This window comes from Prionailurus viverrinus, chromosome C1, assembly GCF_022837055.1.
Source record: "Prionailurus viverrinus isolate Anna chromosome C1, UM_Priviv_1.0, whole genome shotgun sequence".
Lineage (NCBI taxonomy): Eukaryota > Metazoa > Chordata > Mammalia > Carnivora > Felidae > Prionailurus > Prionailurus viverrinus.
This window is the reverse complement of record NC_062568.1, coordinates 26265341-26284900: the sequence shown is the minus strand read 5'-3', so window position 1 is coordinate 26284900 and position 19560 is coordinate 26265341. Positions and strand designations below refer to the sequence as shown.

Genomic DNA, 19560 nt, shown 5'->3' with positions numbered 1-19560 from the left:
TGAGAGGGGAATTAGACTCTCTCAGCAAGAGGAATATCTAGGAACTTGAAGCCAGCTGTATCACACCCCCCCCCCCCCCACATAAATAGGCAAAAGTCATGTTGTTCTGACCCTATACAACTTTCTGAGTTACTGATTCATAGTTACTAGTCCCTGTCTTCATACAGGGGCGTAATGTCTTTTACCTGGTTAGTTTCGGTGATTTCTAAAAGGTATCTCTACCTGCATACCAGTGTTCTTTGATTCATCATATATGTGACACAACTAATCTTTCTGAAACATGATACTAATCGTGGGACTCCCTTTCCTTGAAGTGTAAATGGGTCTCCTCACCTCTTAGTCTAAGGTCGGTGGCAGGAAATGTAGTGTGGTGGTTAATATCACAGACCCTGTCCGAGTTCAAGTCCTGATTCTGATATTTACTCACTTTGTGACTTTGGGCAGTGTACTGTACCTGCATGTTACTGTATTTTTTGTTTTGTTTTTTGTTTTGGTAACAGGCTCACTTTATTAGCATAGTGATGGTAGAGGGACTTGGGGTTTTAGCTGTTGGCAGCTATGGTCTCCTTAGTCCAGTATACAAAAATCACACACCTTGGTGTAGACTCCCGGCTTCTTCTTCTGGGTGCAGCCATAGTCCCAGAAGACAATTTCCTGGAGCTCACCATTGCAGACCACAGGGCTACCAGAGTCACCCTGGCAGGAGTCCTTGCCTCTCTCGAGGAAGCCAGCGCAAACGATGTTCTTCATGATCTGCCCAGGGTAGGAGGCTTCCCCCTGGGCCTGACTCAGCAGCGGGGCGTCCAGGTACTGCAGCAGGCCGGGGTAGTTGGTTCCAGAGCTCAGGGTGTTGCCCTAGTCAGAGAGAAAACATTGGGTGCCAGTGGGTACACAGGTGGAGGTATGGAGGACACCCAGGTAGTGAGGGCTGCAGGAGAGAAGAGCTTGACGAGCATCATGTCATTGTCTAGGGTCCAGCTGCTATCATCGGGGTGGCTAAGTTGATGAACTTGCTCATCCCCCTCTAGGACATTGATGTTGTGTTCCCGAGAGCCTCACTTGGATGCGAGACTCGTAGCAGTGAGCCACGGATACCAGCCTCTTACAATTTCCCTTTTACAGATGAAACAAGTAGCCCAGCGGGTTATTGTGACAATGCAATGAGTAATATATGTAATGCCCTAAAATGTGTTGGGACAAAATGGTTTTTATTATTGTTGCTGTTAACATTTTTATGGTGAGGCATTCAAGGCCTGTCATGCTCTATTGCACCTTATATTTCCAACCTTATTTCCTATGACTATTTCTGCAATCCGTGCTGCCCCCTCACTCAGCAATCTCCTGTCCTGTCTTCCTTTCTTCCTGTCTTCCTGTGTTTTCCTTGCTGACTGCTGCTCATGCTATCATCTGTCAATGGAAAGCTGACTTCTCTCCCCCCCTCTTCTTTAGAAAGGGGTTTCACTCCAAGGCTTTAGATGGTTTTCAATCAATGGAAACTAGAATTTTATACTTCATTCCATGACCCAAGCACGGTTATGTTTGGTCTCTCTGATTCTCATATACATTTAATGCAATACTACTTTCTACCCTGCCTGACTTCGGCATTTGAGTTTCCCACAAGTGTAGCACAGTACTGTGCCTTACATATTGGGGTTTAAAATTTAGTATGGCATCAGAAAAGTTCAGGCTATGCTGCCGTAACAAATCTGAAAATCTCTGGCTTAGAGTAATCAGCTTATTTCTCGGTCATGCTGTCAGCTCCTGGTGGGTCATAGGAGATCTCATTTTATCATCTGGGGCCCCACATGGAGGCTCCATCTTACAATATGTTTCCATGATTATAGAAAATCAAGGAAAATGTAAATTGATGCACTGGCTCTTAAAGCTTCTGCACAGAGAGACGCATATTACTTATGCTCAAATTTCTTTGGCCAGTTACATGTCAAACCTGAATTCGAATGGGTGGTGAAGTATGATTCTTCCACGTTCTCAGAATAAGAGAATCAACAACCTATGAACCAGCTCCAGCGGCCACAGTTGACTCCCTAGTTTTATTACCTATTTCTGTAAGATGCTGCTAGGTTAATAGAACCAAGTTGCTATGAAAGCTTCACCTGTGTGCACCTCAGTATCATATACCATTCAATTCAGGTGAGTCCATGGGCAGTTCTTTGGATCCTTTTTGGATGCTGCTCTAAAGAAAACAAACAAAAATCATTCAGTAGCTGTTATGTTGTGTTTATGGTTTTTCTTAGAAATATTAAAGCCTCAAACATTCTCTCTTTTTCATGTATTTCTTTAATTTTTTTTAAAGTTTATTTCTTTTGAGAGAAAGAAAGCAAGGGAGCAGGGAAGAGGCAGAAAGAGGGAAAGAGAGAATCCTGAACAGGCTCAACGCTGTCAGCACAGAGCCAGGTATGGGACTAGAACCCACCAACCATGAGATCATGACCTGAGCCAAAATCAAGAGTTGGATGCTTAACCCCCTGAGCCACACAAGCATCCCTATGTATTTCTCTTAAAACCCCCAAACCTTTCTTTCCCCTTGTAAGAGTGCTGACAACGCTGACTCCATCTTTGGTCTTCCATCTTGTTCCTATTTGTCTAATGACCTCCCTCAGGGCTATGTGTTCAGGTTCCACGGAGGTTAAATGTATGCTCTGACTGGAATGTGGGAAGGCTAGTTCTGATCTCTAAAGTGGCACACAGAAGACTCCAGAAATTAGTAGAGATGGCTGGTACACAGAAGCTCCCACTTTACATAACTGGTAGAGATGGCTGCCTCTCTGAAGGCCCTCACTTCACATTAACTAGTAGAGATCCTCTGGTACACAGATGGTGTCAATTTAGATGGCTACCTGTTGACCTTACCACAGTGCCCCTCGCCCTATACAATCTGTGGACTAAGGTCCAGACGTGGAGAGTAAGGGTGGATAACAGCTGTGTGCTGCCTGGGTCATTTGTCTGCCAGATTTCCACACACCCCCTCGCTCCATTAGTAAGTTACCCTGAATTAAGCTCCGTATGGAGTGGTTTGCTTCGTTTTGGGTCCAAAGTGCCTTCTAAACCTGGAGGATACTTGACTCACCCTCCTTTACATTCTGACACCCCTACCCTTTGATTATTGCTTTGAAGTAAAAACTGGTTAGCAAGACACAGGTGCTAGCTTTAGTGTGCTAGAACTACTGCTAGGTGACTAAAATCGGCTCCTGGGCACAGTCACTTATTTTGGGGGTTTACTAAATTGAGCTTGTTGAGTAAGGTGATAATGATCTTAGCAAGTTGGAAAGATAGTCCATAAACAAGATGTTCAGTAGCTCAAATTTAAGATAGTAACCAAAAGGAAACTATAGAAGATGCTGACAACCACATATATGAAAGATTACATTTATTAAATGCAACAATTGGGAAGTTTTTTGTTTCTATAATGTAATCCTCAAGAAGGCCCTCCATAGAACTTTGCTTTGATTAGTTTTAAGAAGTACAGACTCCAGGGAAGCCCTTAGAGGTTAGGGGGTTACTGTAGAGGTAAGGATGTCAAGTAGAGGAACCAGGTCATGACTGACTGGTTGAATAGACCAGCACAGTAGGGCTTCCATTAACATTTTAAGTTGGCAACATTCTTCATAGAAAAATTTTTTTTTTGTTTTAAATAAAAAGCGTTTTTTTTTTTTTTGTTTTGTTTTAAATAATAAGATGAAAGGGGCAGAGAGAGAGAAAATCATGAACAGTCTCCAGGCTCACTGTAGAGCTGGACATGGGCTCCATCCCATGAGCCTGGGATCATGACCTGAGCTGAAATCAAGAGTTGGGTGCTCAACTGACTGAGCCACCCAGGCACCCCATTGGCAACATTCTTATAAAGACTTCATTTATAAGGACCAGAAATCGTTGCTTGTGTGTCTACTTGTCCTTTTGTGAATGATGTGGAAAAAGTAGGCTATGAAAGGGCAGAAAATTATGAAATGAATACAGTGGCAACAAAGGATTTGAGAACAAAGCAGATGAAGGGTGTGGGAGGGGCTACACCTGTGAAGGTACTCAGCTGTTTTAAATCCCCAGAGAAGGGTGTAGTCTCCGGTTCCTGTAAGGGACCTTCCTGGGAGGGAATTAACTCTTAATTGCTTAGTGGTATATTCCTTAGGAGTTGTTGGGTAGCCAAATCCGATGACAGAAGAATGTATTAATGTAAACTATGACCTATTTCTTTTTAAAAAAAAGTTTTGAGAGTGAGAGCAAGCAGGGGCAGAGAGAGATAACAAAAACTAAAGGAATTCATGACCACTAAACTAGCTCTGTGGGAGATCCTCATGGGGACTCTGTGGATAGAAGGCAACAAAGACTCCAAAGGACCAGAGACATCACTCCAAACATGAAACCTACAGATAACACAATAACACTAAATCTATATCTTTCAGTAATCACTCTGAATGTAAATGGACTAAATGCCCCAATCAAAAGACATAGGGTATCAGAATGGATAAAAAACCAAGATCCATATATATGCTGTTTTCAGGAGAGTCATTTTAGACCTGAGGACATATGCAGATTGAACGTGAGGGGATGGAGAACCATCTATCATGCTACTGGAAGTCAAAAGAAATCTGGAGTAGCCATACTTAAAAACTAGACTTTAAAGACTGTAACAAGTGATGAAGAAGAGCATTATATCATAATTAAGGAGTCTATCCATCAAGAAGAGCTAACAGTTGTAATTGTGCCCCCAACTTGAATCCAAATATATAAATCAATCATAAGCATAAGCAAACTTATATTGTAATTGTAGGTGACTTGAACACTCCACTTATAGCAATGGACAGATCATCTAAGCAGAAAATCAATAAAGAAACAATGGCCTTGAATGATACACTGAATCAGGTGGACTTAATGGATTTATTCAAAACTTTTCTTCCCACAGCAGGAGAATATACATTCTTCTCGAGTGCACATGGAACAGTCTCCAAAATAGATCACATATTGGGTCACAAAACAGCTCTCAACAAATATAAAAGGATTGAGATCATACCATGAATATTTTCAGATCACAGTGCTATAAAACTTGAAATCAACCACAAGAAAGAACTTGGAAAGCCTCCAAATGCATGGAGGTTAAAGAACACCCTAATAATGAATGGGTCAACCAAGAAATTAAAGAAGAAATTTAAAAATATATGGAAGCAAATGAAAACGAAAACATGACCATCCAAACCCTTTGGGATGCAGCAAAGGCAGTCCTAAGAGGAAAATACATTGCAATCCAGGCCTGTCTCAAGAAGCAACAAAATTCTAAAAACAGAATCTAAGCTTACACCTCAAGGAATAGAAACAAAGCAGCAAAGAAACCCCAAAGTCAGCAGAAGAGAAATAAGATTAGACCATAAACAAGCAATACAGAATCCAAAAAACTAGTAGAACAGATCAATAAATATAAGAGCTGGTTTTTTTTGAAAGAATAAACAAAATCGATAAACCTCTAGCCAGACTTCTCAAAAATAAAAGCGAGAGTACCCAAATAGATAAAATCACAAATGAAAGAGGAGCGATCACAACCACCACCACAGAAATACAATTATTAGAGAATACTATGAAAAATTATATGCCAACAAACTGGACAACCTGGAAGAAATGGACAAGTTCCTGGACACCCACACACACTACCAAAACTGAAAAAGAAAGAAATAGAAAATTTGAACAGACCCATAACCAGGGAAGATACTGAATTGGTTACCAAGAATCTCCCAATAAATAAGAGTCCTGGGCCAGATGGCTTCCCAGGGGAATTCTACCAGACATTTAAAGCAGAGTTAATACCTATTCTTCTCAAGCTGTTCCAAAGAATAGAAACATCTCCAAAGGCAAGGAAAATAAAAGCAAACCATTGGGAACTCATCAAGATAAAAAGCTCTGCACTGCAAAGTGTCAATCAACAAAACTAAATGGCAGCCAATGGAATGGCAGAAGATATTTGCAAATGACATGTCAGATAAAGGTTAGCATCCAAAATCTATTAAGAACTTACCAAACTCAATGCCTGAAAAACAAATAATCCCGCGAAGATATGGGCAGAAGATATGAATAGATACCTTTCCGAGAAGACTTCCAGATGGCTTACAGGTATGTGAAAAGATGCTCAACATTGCTCATCATCAGGGAAATACAAATCAAAACCACATTGAGATACACCTTATACCTGTCAGAGTGGCTACAATTAACAACTGAGGAAACAACAGATGTTGGCGAGGATGTGGAGAAATGGGAACCCTCTTGCACTGTTGGTGGGAATGCAAACTGGTGCAGCCATTCTGGAAAACAGTGTGGAGGTTCCTCAAAACACTAAAAATAGAATTACCCTATGACCCAGCAATAGCACTGCTAGGAACTTATCCAGAGGATACAGGACTGCTGACTCATAGAGGCATTTGTACCCCAATGTTTATAACAGCGCTTTCAACAGTAGCCAAATTATGGAAAGAGCCCAAATATCCATTAACCGATGAATGGGTAAAGATGTGGTTTATATATACAATGTAATACTACTTGGCAATGAAAAAGAATGAAATGTTGCCATTTGCAACAATGTGGATAGAACTGGAGGGTGTTATGCTAAGTAAAGTAAGTCAGAGAAAGACATATCCTATGTTCTCACTTATATGTGGAATTTGAGAAACTTAATAGAAGACCATGGGGAAGGGAAGGAAAAAAAATAGTTATAAACTGAGAGGGAGGCCAACCATAAGAGACTCTTAAATACAGAGAACAAACTGAGGGTTGATGTGGGGGTAAGGGAGACGGGAAAATGTGTGATGGCTGTTGAGGAGGGCACTTGTTGGGATGAGCACTGGGTGTTTTATATAAGTGATGAATCATCCCGAAGCCAAGAGCACACTGTATACACTGTATGTTAGCTAACTTGACAATAAATTATATTTAAAAAAAGTTTTATTTATATTTTGAGAGAAAGCAAGAGCAAGAAGAGGAGGGGCAGAGAGAGGCGGGGGGGAAGAGAGAGAATCCCAAGCAGGCTCCGTGTAGGGCTCAAAGTCACGAACTGCGAGATTGTGCTCTGAGCCAAAATCAAGGGTTGGAGGCTTTACCGACCAAGCCATCCAGGTGCCCCTAAACTGTGATTTGTTAATGTAGATTTTCATCATGTGAAAGCCATGGTGTTTTTTTTTTTAAGACATGACAATCCAGAAAGTAAAACCCTCTATCCAGAAAGATGCACCTGTGGGTGCCATATCGTGCTTCATTTCGGGGGTGTGTAGTGGGACTCTCAGTTTAGAATCCTGGCAGAACCAGCAAGGGGAGGTTTTTAAACTAGTTTGTATGCCCAGCAGTCATCTACTTCAGAAATATCTGGTGGTAAAAAGTGGATGTGTTGGTGGTTTTAGACAGGCAATAAGGGGGAATTTGTTTGTTTTTAATTTTAGGCATTTTAAACAGCACATGCTTGTGTATTTTAAAAATATTTGCTTTAATGCAATGCTAAATATTGTAGGGGGCAAGGAAAGTTTGCAGAACAGCACATTTGCTTGGGGAGAAGGTTTCCATGGCTCTCCTCTAGCTGTTATATGTTTACATCCCCCAGAACTTTCACTCTGGCTTTTTTCCCAGGAAAGAAAGCTCTGCCCTTTCCCATTCTTCTACCCTTTGTGCGTGTGGGTGGCTTTGCATCTCCTGGGGGAGGGCACTGGGAGTAAAGCTGAGCAGAATGCTCCTTGGCTCCCAGAATCTCAAGCCAAATGGATTTGTTCTGAGCTGGCTGGGTCTCACTTTCTCATAGTTCTGCCTGGAAGGAGATGAGTTTTGGGTATGATGTGTCCTGAAAGCATAAACTCTTTATTAGCACAGATAAATCAGTTGGCTCAGTAGATTTGGGGAGCACTGGTAACATTCATAAATCATTGTGTAGGGCTGTTGGTTACCTGGAAATACTCAGATTACGATTCCCTGACTTGGACGTCATCATGCTTTCCCTGCCTCCCCTCACGTATGTAACACGGACAGGTTTGTGTGATGGTGATGATTTTGAAGGTGAAAGGATTTCAATCTTTAATTTACATTTCTCAGAATAATAGAATGGCTACAATGTGTTGTGTTGTGGATTAGGGAGAAGACTGAAACTGATTTAAAATCAAAATGAGACTTTGTACCTCAATCTGACATTGCCTCTCTATATTATAAAAACTTCCAGGGGCGCCTGGGTGGCTCAGTTGGTTAAGCGTCCGACTTTGGCTCAGGTCATGATCTCGCAGTTTGTGGGTTCGAGCCCCGCGTCAGGCTCTGTGCTGACAGCTCAGAGCCTGGAGCCTGTTTCATATTCTGTGTCTCCCTCTCTCTCTCTGACCCACCCCTGTTCATGCTCTGTCTCTCTCTGTCTCAAAAATCAATAAGCGTTAAAAAATTTAAAAAAACCCTTCCAATTATGAAATAATGGTGCAGGTAATACCTTGCTACGTTGGTCTGGAGTTACACTTACTTTAATATGAATTGGTTAAGGGCGGCTCAGTCGGTTAAGCGTCAGACTGGCTCAGGTTATGATTTCGTGGTTTGTGGGGGTTCAAGCCCTGCGTCAGCTCTGTGCTGACAGCTCAGAGCCTGGACCTGCTTCAGATTCTGTGTTTCCTTCTCTCACTACGTCTCCTCCACTCGTGTGCATGCTTGCTTGCTTGCGTGAGCGCTCTCTCTCTCTCAAATATTAAAAAAATAAACTGGTTAAAATTTACAACTTGTATTTCTGTGTCTAAAGTTAAATTTGAATGACATTTTTAAGGTGTTTTCTTCCGTAGCAGGCTTTTGGATTTGTTTAGAACATTTTGATTTTGAAAATTAAGTCTGAGAGTGTCAAGGTAAAGCCTCTAATACCATTTTTTTTTTAAGTAATCCTACAACATTTTTCTGAGTGTTTTGACGTTGGAAAATTCTTCTAGAAAGAATTAGAGTGGTCAGTGAAAGATGGTAAAATCTGGGTGTTAATATCTGCCACATTAAATCATTTAAGTAATTTATCAGCAGAGTTCTGGCTTCCTGTTCCCTTGTCCTTTATAGAGTCACTTTGAATATTACTCTGCTTCACAACAGGCTCTTTCTCTGGGTAGGAAAAACCTTGTCTTCTCTACCTCTGAGTGTTCTGAGAACAAGATATGGCTAGTTGGTCCAGTCTGTGTTACTGCAGCCCAATGATTTTAACTATTTATTTGCTTAGCAGTATTGCTATCATATAAAATTTAATTGATACGTGCTTGAAGAATTGCTGTCAGATTTTTGAAGACCTCAAGGACATTTTACAATTTACATCAAAAATGGCTGTTTTAGCACTGCATTTTCCAACCACTTCCCTGATGCCATCCCTCCAACAGCAGAGGGTAGCACCTTGCAGGCAGAGTAATTCTGCAAGCAGAGCAGGGAGGCCTTCATCAAGGGCTTCCTTGCCCATACTTTGATGTTTCGTAAACACAAAACAAAATTTTTATTCCAGCTTCTAACTAGAATTAGGGGAGCGGTTCGCTCAGCAGCCCAAATGCATCAGAGATGAAAGGAAATAGGTTTGGAAACTACTCCTGGAGCCAGATGAGAAGTAGCTGAATGTGCTGTAGATGAAGAAATCCTTGTAGCCCTCTTAGGGTACCCATTTAGAAGCATCCTATTAAAATTTGCTACATAGTTAAAGCTGACATTTTGAACCCTGTCTGAGAAAGTGGGAAACCCTTGTCATGAATAATGCTATGTAGAGCAGTAGATTAGGACTCCTACCTTTTATCTTGCTTTCAATTCTAATGTGGCATTCCATTCTCTGTCACTTTAGTTAAAATGTTACTTGGGAAGGCAGAGGTCATTTGAAGATTGTGTTGTGGCATGTAAATAAAACTAACAGTCTTTGTTTTAAAGTTATACCGCCTCTCTCCGCTTCATTCAACCCCATTCTAGGGCAGAGAGACCTTAAAGATTTTTCTCTGATTCGGGTTTATAATATGTATCCTCTAAATCAAAAGTAAAATGAGGAAAACATTGAAGCAGTCTCATTTTTAACGTTCTTAGTAGAGTTACAGACAGTATAAATTGGAAAATGTCTGCAATTATTTTAAAATATGCTGATCTGCTTATTTTAATTTCTTCTGCATGTATCACATGTAAAAAACTTTGCAGTATTTAGGAAAAAGTAAATACATAAATGCAAGCTTGCAGGACATAGCAAAAATGATTGAGTTTGTTTCGTTCAAGCCTGTCACCTCTTAAACTAGGCATGCCAGACCTCAGTCATTGAAGGGGCTGAACGAGCAACTGGAGAAATAAACATCTGCTGTTGCATTGTAGACAATGCGATCCTGCAAACATATGTGCTATTTCTAATTCTTGAAAGATGGCATCTTCGTGTTCCTTTTCTCATTTATTGGGGTGCATATGGAGAAATGGACACTATTCGGTAGTGGAATGTGTAATGCTGGGTGTTGGGGAGACACTGGGTCGCCCCTGCTCAGCTGTGGTTGGTTGTTGCCTAGAGGGAACACTGACGGTCTCTGGTCAGATTTTTGTTTTACAAGAGAAGATAATCTTTTCCTATTCAGTAGGTTGCTTTTTCACTTTGTCGATGATTTCCTTCGATGTGCAAAAGCTTTTTATTTTGATAAATTGTTAATAGTTTATTTTTTCTTTTGTTTCCCTTGCTCGAGGAGATATATCTAGAAAAGTGCTGCTAAGGCTGATTGTCAAATTACTGCCTGTGTTTTCTTCTAGGAGTTTTATGGTTTCAAGTCTCACATTTGGGTCTTTAATCCAATTTGAATTTGTTTTTGTCTGTGGTGTGAGAAAGTGAAGCAGTTTTTCTGGCACCATTTGTTGAAGAGACTGTCTTTTCCCCATTGTTTATTCTTGGATCCTTCATCATAGATTGTATAAGAATGGGTTTATTTCTGGGCTCTGTTCCAACGATCTATGTATATATATTTATGTGCCAGTACCATACTGTTTTGATTACTTCAGCTTTGTAGTATATCTTGAAATCTGGGGGAATGTTACCTCCAGCTTTATTCTTCTTAAGATTGCTTTGACTGTTCAGGGTCTTTTGTGGTTCCATTCAAAGTTTTAAGTTTTTACTTGAATTCTAGTTAGTTAGAGGCACCTGGCTGGTTCAGGTGGAATAGCATGTGACTCTTGATCCTGGGGTTTGAGAGTTCTACCATGTTGGGGTAGAGATTACTTAAATAAATAAGTTAAAAAAAAAAGAGATTCCAGTTAGTTAACATACACTATAACATTAGTTTCAAGTACACAATATATGTATTTTAATATTCAGTTTTTACATTAGTATGACTGTAAAATGTGGTTCAAAGCTGAGCCACATAGTGTACTATAATTACAATTGTTTGCTTGCACAAATATTATGTTTTCCTGTTTTTTTAATTTTTTTTTTTTATTTTTGAGAGAGAGAGAGACAGAGCATGAGTCAGGGAGGGGCAGAGAGAGACAGAGACACAGAATCCAAAGCAGGCTCTAGGCTCCGAGCTGTCAGCATGGAGCCTGATGTGGGGCTCAAACTCACAAACCACGAAATCATGACCCGAGTTGAAGTCAGACACTTAACCGACTGAGCCACCCAGATGCCCCTATATTTTCCTGGTTTTAATAATGGTTTCATTTCGTTTAGTGATATTCTTCTCAATATATTTCAGACACATCTGGGAAATTTCTGGGAAAGGATTCTTGAGAAGTTTTTTTTTGACGGTTATGTCTGAAAATGTCTTTGTTCTTCATTCACACTTGATTATTAAAGTCAGATTCTAGGTTGAAGTCATACTCCTTCCTGTTTTATTGTTTTCAGCATTATTGTTGAGAAAGCCTCTACTTATCTGCATTGCACCTATAAAACTTCCCATTTTTTCCCCTCCAATCATATGAAATTTCATGATGTGTGTGGTTTTTAAAATCATTTATTATGCTGGTACTTGGGGCATTTGCTAGAGCTTTTATGTCTGTAGACATATCCTTCAGTTTTGGGAAACATTACTGCAACCTCATTCCCCTCCTCCCCCCAGCCCACCCCCAACACACACACACACACACACACACACACACACACACACACACACACAGACACCGTTTTTCAGGTGTTTCTGACTCGACTCTTCTGCATGTTGGCCTTTCTGGAGTGCTCCTCTAAGTTTATTACCAGTGTTTTGTTTTTGTTTTTTCTCTTTGTTTTTCTCTCTTTCTACTCTCCGTGATGCTTTCTGAGATGTGTTTTTCTATTGAATTTATTTCTGCCATCAAATTTTCCAAGTTTTATGAATGTTAATTTCTAAGCATAGCTGTTTTTGCATGGACGCAGTATTCTCCTCTCTCTGAGGATATTAAAATCTTTTTGAAGGTTTTTTTCTATTTACACTGTTTGTCTTTTCACAGGGATGTTTATTTTTCATTTTTACTTGTGTTGGTCTTTGACCTTCATGTTAGAGGATTTCCACACACTTCTGGTGAGCCTTACCACGTTTTTATATTTGAGTGAACCTGTGTTCTGGCCTTATTGACTAGTGGTGGTTTATCTCTGTGGGGTCATTCTGTGTCCTGGTGGGCCTCCTAAATGTCAGAGTCTATAGATTGGCGTGTTGTTGTTGTTGTTGTTGTTGTTGTTGTTGTTGTTGTTTTCCCTTCAACGAGTTCATTTTCCCATAGAGCAGCAGTTTTTAAAACTTTGATCTCCTGGCTCTTTTACCAAAAACAAAAAAACCATCAAGGACCTATAGAACAGTTCTGTTTAATATAAATACAATGCAAGTCAGAAATACAAGCTATATGTGACTTTAAATTTCCTAGTAGTCACATTGAGTAAAAGCTTGAAATTAATGTATTTTACCTAACACCGTGAATTCAAAATATTGTTTCAACACGTAATCAAATATAAGAAGTTGAGAGATTTTATGTTCTTTTTAATGCAAAGTCTTTGAAATCCAGTGTATATTTCCCACTTACTTCATATCTCAATTCAGATTGGTCATATTTCAAGAGTTCGGTAGCCACATTACACTAGTTACTATCGTATTGGACAGTGCGGCTATAGAACTTTTGTTGATGTGGGTTATATCTCCCAGTGTTTACATAGTTGAAACTAAAATTGAAGTACCATAAAAATAATTACTTCATTCAAAAATAACAGTAGTGAACCCATCACATGCTAACATAAATAAGTTACTTTACATAAAAGTAAAGTTTTCAAGGCAGAATTTGATGAGTGACATTGACTTACATTTTTGAAGATTTCCATAACGTGTAGCTTAATGGAAAACACCTGGATCCTCTAGCTATCTTTGTTGCCAGTATGTTGCAATTTGCTGTTTTACTTATTTTTATGTTTTTAAAAACTTTTTTAAAGTTTATTTAGTGAGAGACAGAGACAGCAAAAGTTGGGGAGGGGCAGAGAGGGAGACACAGAATCCTAAACAGGTTCTGCACTGCCAGCACAGAGGCCGATGTGGGTCTCCAACCCACAGAACTGCAAGATCCTGACCTGAGCTGAAACCACGATTTGGACACTTAACCGATTGAGCCACCCAGGCACCTCTGCAATTTGCTGTGTTAAATAAAGGAAGGAAATCTATCCCACTCAGAAAAGTAGTTGGAAAATGGTGGAATATTTTGATAGTCTTTCCAGATAATTGTTGATATTTTTGATACTATACCAAAACACAACAAGTGATGTAGGTCTTAATTGTTACAGTGTGGAATCTGAAATCCTATCAATGAAGTTTTCAAATCCATTGGTTTGTCTTGTCCTTTGAATGGATTGTTTACCCAGGCATGGGTTTGTAGCATTTTGACATGCGTTGGTCATTTGGAAAATAGTGGTTGACTGAGTTATGCTACTCTTCCAAATGTTGACACGTTTCATTATACAATATCAAAATATCATGCTTGCTTATATCACTATCAGTCTCATCAGAAAAATCTTTAAGGATGAGGAACTGTCAAGCTCATGGTGGTAGATAAGCTTATCCCAAACCCTAATTTTTGTTTAAAAGGTTGAATTTTATTAGTGGCAATAAGTACTGTCAATTGTTCTTTTTGAAGTGATGGGCTCACTGTATTGTTTATTTAGAAAATTTCTACCAAATGCCCAAATTGGAATTGCCATGGTTTCTCCATCAGTTATTTTTTGAGGTAAAAATGGTGTTCCGTGAAAAAAGCCAGTGGTTCAGCATGCAAGTTAAACAATAGTGTGTGCCTTTTCCTGGAGCTCACACTTATCCTTTATATGTACTTCTAATTTTGTTGCATCGGATATTGAAAAGAGAGGTGATCAGAGGTTGATGTGATAAAATAATTTTTATCCCTTCAAGATCTTTAAGTGAACTCAACTTTTAAAAAATCTGTGTTTGAAACGCTGAAGAATACAGTGGCTACAATTGTGTGCCATTGTTTTGATCCTTGCTAGGAAACGAGCAGATTTTTCCTACCATTGCTTTTGTACCGGCAATGCAAATTTTAAGATGAAAAAGACAAACGTCAAAGTGTTACGAAAATAGGCACAGTTCTGTAATCCTTCCAGCCTCTCGCCATTTGTGGACCACACTTTGAAAACCATAGTCTTAGAGGAGTTCTCTGATCTTCGGCTTCAGGCATAAGCCTGGGTAACCGATGTCCAGGTTGGTCTGGGTGAGGGCCAGGAGAAGCCTTGTTCATTTTGAATGCAGATTTTCACTTGCTCAGCTGTGCTCCATGACTGCAAAGTTTGTAACCCACGTTCACAGTCTCCTTTGCTTTATTTCCCCATAGAGCAAACCTCCAATTTTCCATTTAGGATGCGGGAGAGGATTGCCTGTACAGCGTGTCAGCCATTTCTCCCTTTTCAACCCTTGCCTCAACCTGCAGGGCACCGGGTGCCTCCAGTTGCTAAATCTTTGATTGTCTGTCTGTTGGCGTCTTGCTGTACTGGCTCAGGTGCCTGCTGTCTCTGCTTTAAGCCAGGTATTATCCATCTACCTGCGTTCAGCCTTCCATTTTGCGTTGCCATATCTCATCTGTGGTGATTTGTGCTTCTCTTTGCATGATTTGATATGTTTTAAATTCCTTAATTTTATTTTTTTTAAGATTTATTTTAGTTTTTGAGAGACAGCAGGCAAGCAGGGAAGGGGCAGGAGAAAGGGGGACAGATGACACAAAGCGGGCTCTGTGCTGAGAGCCGTGAACCTGATGCAGGGCTCGAACTAACAAACTGTGAGATCATGACCTGAGCTGAAGTCCAACGCTCGGTGGACTGAGCCACCCAGGTGCCCCGGAATTCCTTTATTTTTATGACAGTGTAGGCATAGGGAAGTTGCCAAGAGGAATGCTTGTGTTCAACTCACCAGGATTACCTAGAAATCATCTCCTTTTGGATTTTGTCTTAGTGTGTTCAGGCTGGTAAAACAATAGTACCATAAACTGGGTGGGTTGTAAGCAATTTTCAGTGTGGTAGGCTGGAAAGTTCAATTATCAGGGCTCTGGCAGATTCAGTGTCTGGTGAGGGCCCTCTTCCTCACTGATGGTTGTCACTGTCCTCACGTGATGGAAGGGGTGAGAAACCTGTAGGGCCTCTCTTATAAGACCACCAGTCCTCTTCATGAAGCTCTACCCTCATGACCCAAACTGCTTCCAAAGGCCCCACCTCCTAATACCATCACATTGGGCATTAGGTTTCAAAATGAACTTTTTGTGGGAACACAGGCATGCAGTCATGTACCAGAGTTCAACCGAAGATTTTGATGACTCATCTTTGATTTTATGCAATTCCAAATCCCTACTCTTCTATGTGTGTAAATCCCTGATGCAATCTTATAGCACCCTACTTTATTGTTGACGTTTCTTTTTATTTCTTTCATTTTTAAAAACACCTTATAGTATCTTCATTATGTTTATTATGTTTCAAATGTAAAAATCTTCCAGTTGTACAACAGGGGGTCAAGTTTCTGATCTGTCCTGCTATCCTGTTCTTTGAGCTCACTGTTTCCCATCCCTTTTCAATACTTGGTAGCTGTCATTTGAATAAATAGGTCTTGAGAGGGGGATAATTGACCAGCAACTTTACTTTTGTTTCCCAGTGTCCCTTTAAGTTTATTCCATGGGGATAGTTCTTCCTGTGTCCTTGGATGGATTGTAGAGCAAATCCCAATACTCTTCTAGTCCACTTGAAGTAATAAAGTGTCCTCCTGTCAGTGGTTAAGAACAATGTAGTTGATAGTCAAAACTTAAAACTTAGAGTTAATGGTTATGCCCTTAGCCCAGCTCAAGTCTGCTCTGAGGATGTCAGTAGCAAGAGGAAGTGGGATACAGCTAGCCTTTCTTGTCTTCCCTCACTTCTATTACTCCTTTCACAGTTTACCCTCAGGTTGTCACACTGTCCTTGCTGGAGTGTGGAGAGGGACGGCTGGCAGGTATAATGCCGCTGTAACACATTAACACAAAGTTATTGGGGTAGTGCTGGACGTCATAAGACAAACGTTGGCTACATGGGCTACAGTCAAGGTGTAGCCAGGGCTGCTTTCCTTTCTGGACGTTCTTGGGGAGAATCTGTTTCCTTGTCTTTTCCAGCCTTTAGAGACTGCCTGCGTTCCTTGGCCCTTGGCTCTGTCCTCCATCTTCCATTTTCTGAGTCGTTCTCCTGTCACGCCACCATCTCTGACTCCCTCCTCCAGTTCCGTCTTCTACTTTGGGAACTTCTGTGATTAAATTAGGTCCAGATGGACAATTTTGGATAGTCTCACATCTTAAAATCAGCTGAGTAGGAATCTTTATTTCTTTTCCTGTAGCCTTAGTCTTTGAGTGAATTAGCATTTGAGGGATTAGAAAATCCTTTTATGAGGGGGCAGTCATTAGTGTATTACCATAGGTAACAAAACTCATGACTAGTATTCAATGCTCGTGCATAAAATGTGCTCTCTTCGATGGGCAGATGATTAATCTGACTCTTCTAGGTTCCTTGTGTTCTTGGCGGACCATCTACCCTCTCACTGCTGACGATCTCACCTGCAGTTCTCCTTTTGTTGGTTAAACTTAGCTCCTTCAGCTGCTAAGAACCCGGCAGTTAAGGCCCTGGCCTTCCGTGGGTTCCTTAGTGTACTCACACTGCTGTGCAAAGATCCCCAGTCACTAAATCCCTTTTTTTTTTTCTTGGTGTGGTTAAAGGAGTAAAGAACCATTAAACTGGGTTTTCCATGAGTTCGTGTGGTAAACCCCACAGGCAGTGGTCCACACTTCACTTTGGATTGTGTCACTTTGAGTTCAGGGTCGTCCACTGGGACTGACAGGAACCCATCATTGCAGCATTAATTTGTTAAGAGTTGCTCGCCCATCAACGTGCAATATGTGCTATGTCTTCCTTCCCTAAAAGTGTCATCTCTCAACTATTTTTTGTTTTTATGTCTTTGTTTCCAAACCTTTCACATATCTCTCCCTTTAACAAAGAATGGGTAATTCTTTCAGATTTGTCAAACGTTTCCTTCCCCTTTCCAGGAATCCTCTTGAGAAAGCTGAGTGCTGTCTTACCCTTCCTTCTGGAAGGCTTAAAAGGTTTGGGATTGGACTAAGGGTGGGGTAAAGTCATACTGATAAGTGGTGCCACCTGGAGCTCCTGTAGAAACCAGCTGGCTTCTTTCACTAATATTCTGCCCCCAGCCTGATTCTTTCAAGCCTTCTCCAGCCTGTAATTGCAGACAGATTGGAATTACGGAAGATAACAGCTCTTCTCTGCCTGGGAACTCTTTTTTCTTCAAGACACTGCTCAAATGCCACCTGTTTTCTGATGCCTTTGTAGGCAAAGACTGGTCAATCTCTCTTGGAATGTACCGAATAGGTCTTTTTGGGGTAGATAGACAAGACCCAGGCTGCATACAAATCGGAACCAAAAATATGGCAATTAGCATAACTCAATATTATTTTGGGATATATCCAACATTTTAAACCACAAAATCCCCATTTCCCCAAAGCTATTTCTTCTAGTGTCCATGGGAAAGAGGAGACTGTTTTTCTCTTCTCTTATCTCTTGTTACATAATTTCTTGTCTGAACTACTGTTCTTACTGGGCTGTATTCATATCCCTGGATTTTCACCTGGGGTCACACTAGCTTGCTGAGGAAGCTGTGTGTCACATGGGATGTGTAGTAGAGGAAAGATCATGGACTCTGGGACCCTAGCACCCTGCTCTGGAAACCCAGAACTGCCACTTACTACTGGAAGGACCTCTGACAAGTAATTTGTTCCAGTCTGTTTCCACATCTAGAAAATGATACTTTATTGTGTTGTAGTGAGGATTAAGTGAATTAATACATATGAATAAATGCTGTTTAGAGTTCTTGCAACACTGATCACCCTTTCAGTGGATATGGCCTCAATTAGGACGATGGTGGTGAGGATACTACCTGGAAGCTTGGGTCCAGAACCTATCTCCTAGGGAAATTCCTTTGATTTAAGGAGTCCTTTCTGATCAACTACTTTTATAATACTGATGCTTTGTAGTAGGATTATCAAACTGTTAATATCCTAATGTGACTTCTTAGGGCATTTCTTGCGTTTAATACATCCAGAGATATTGGACTCTTCTGATATGGGAGAGGGCTTAAGAACTGAATGACACTGGAAAGGAAAGGGAAAGAGAGATTGAAGCCTTTTAGTTTCATCTAGGAGTATCTTGTTTTGTATATAATTCGTATGTGTTTAATTCCTACACATACTGCTTAACACTGTTGGATTATAGTTTTCCATGTTCTTTATTCTTTTTTTCCCTCATCTTGTGTTCATTTGGTAGTTATGCAATAAAGAATCATTCACTCAGGATTGTATTTTTGTTTTGTTTTAATTGCTTGTACATGAGCTTGCTTTTTCTTGCTCAGTACTTTCTGAGATGTTTCTTGCCCTAAATCCCCTGGATTTTGCATCTGCTTGTGCCCTCTTTGATTGTAGAGAAGGCTTCTCCCTCACCTCTTTCTCTTTTAGCAGAGGGCTGACTACTGGCTTTGTGGCTGTTCAGCAGGGCTGTGAGGCTGGGAACGGAGAAGGTCGACATTTGGACATCGCTCTGCATTCCAAATGTGTGCCGTCCAGTAGTCTGCCTGCATGACTGGGGCTGAGCTCATGTCTTCAAGTTCTCTGTGTAAGCGAAGGGATGGTCGCAGCAGAATTAATTGGCAGGTGTTTCATCATCGGCTCTTGGTGGCTGATGACAGAGCTGTCCCTTTCTGATTAGCTTGTTTCTTTGGCTCAAGACATTTTGTACTTTTGCAAATCTCTAGCATGGCAGTTGTCACTAGTAAGTAACGGTTATGTTTATAGTGTTCTTCACCATAGGCTGAGTGACATGACCAGTGAAAACTGAAGGGCATCTTAGGTGGGACTCTACACCTAATGGAAGGCTAATGTCTAAGCATTTTCAGTGTAGTCTAGGTGGGCTCATTGGTAAGAATAAGTCAGAATTCTTGACTGTGGTCATGTTGCTTTATTTCCACTTGAAGTCCAAGCTACCATCAGAATATGACTGTGGGCATTCATTTCGTAAGCCCTATGAACCAATCTTATTACCATGTCTGGTGATACCCC

At 40.6% G+C, this 19560-nt stretch overlaps 1 protein-coding gene and 1 pseudogene across 3 annotated transcripts in view; one reads left to right on the top strand and one right to left on the bottom strand.

Moving 5' to 3' along the window:
• The window catches only part of PARD3B (par-3 family cell polarity regulator beta), a 1023096-nt gene that overhangs the window by 64430 nt on the left and 939106 nt on the right, over nt 1–19560 (top strand). The gene's annotated exons all lie outside the window — the stretch shown is intronic.
• On the bottom strand, nt 543–19030 carry LOC125172699 (anionic trypsin-like; annotated as a pseudogene).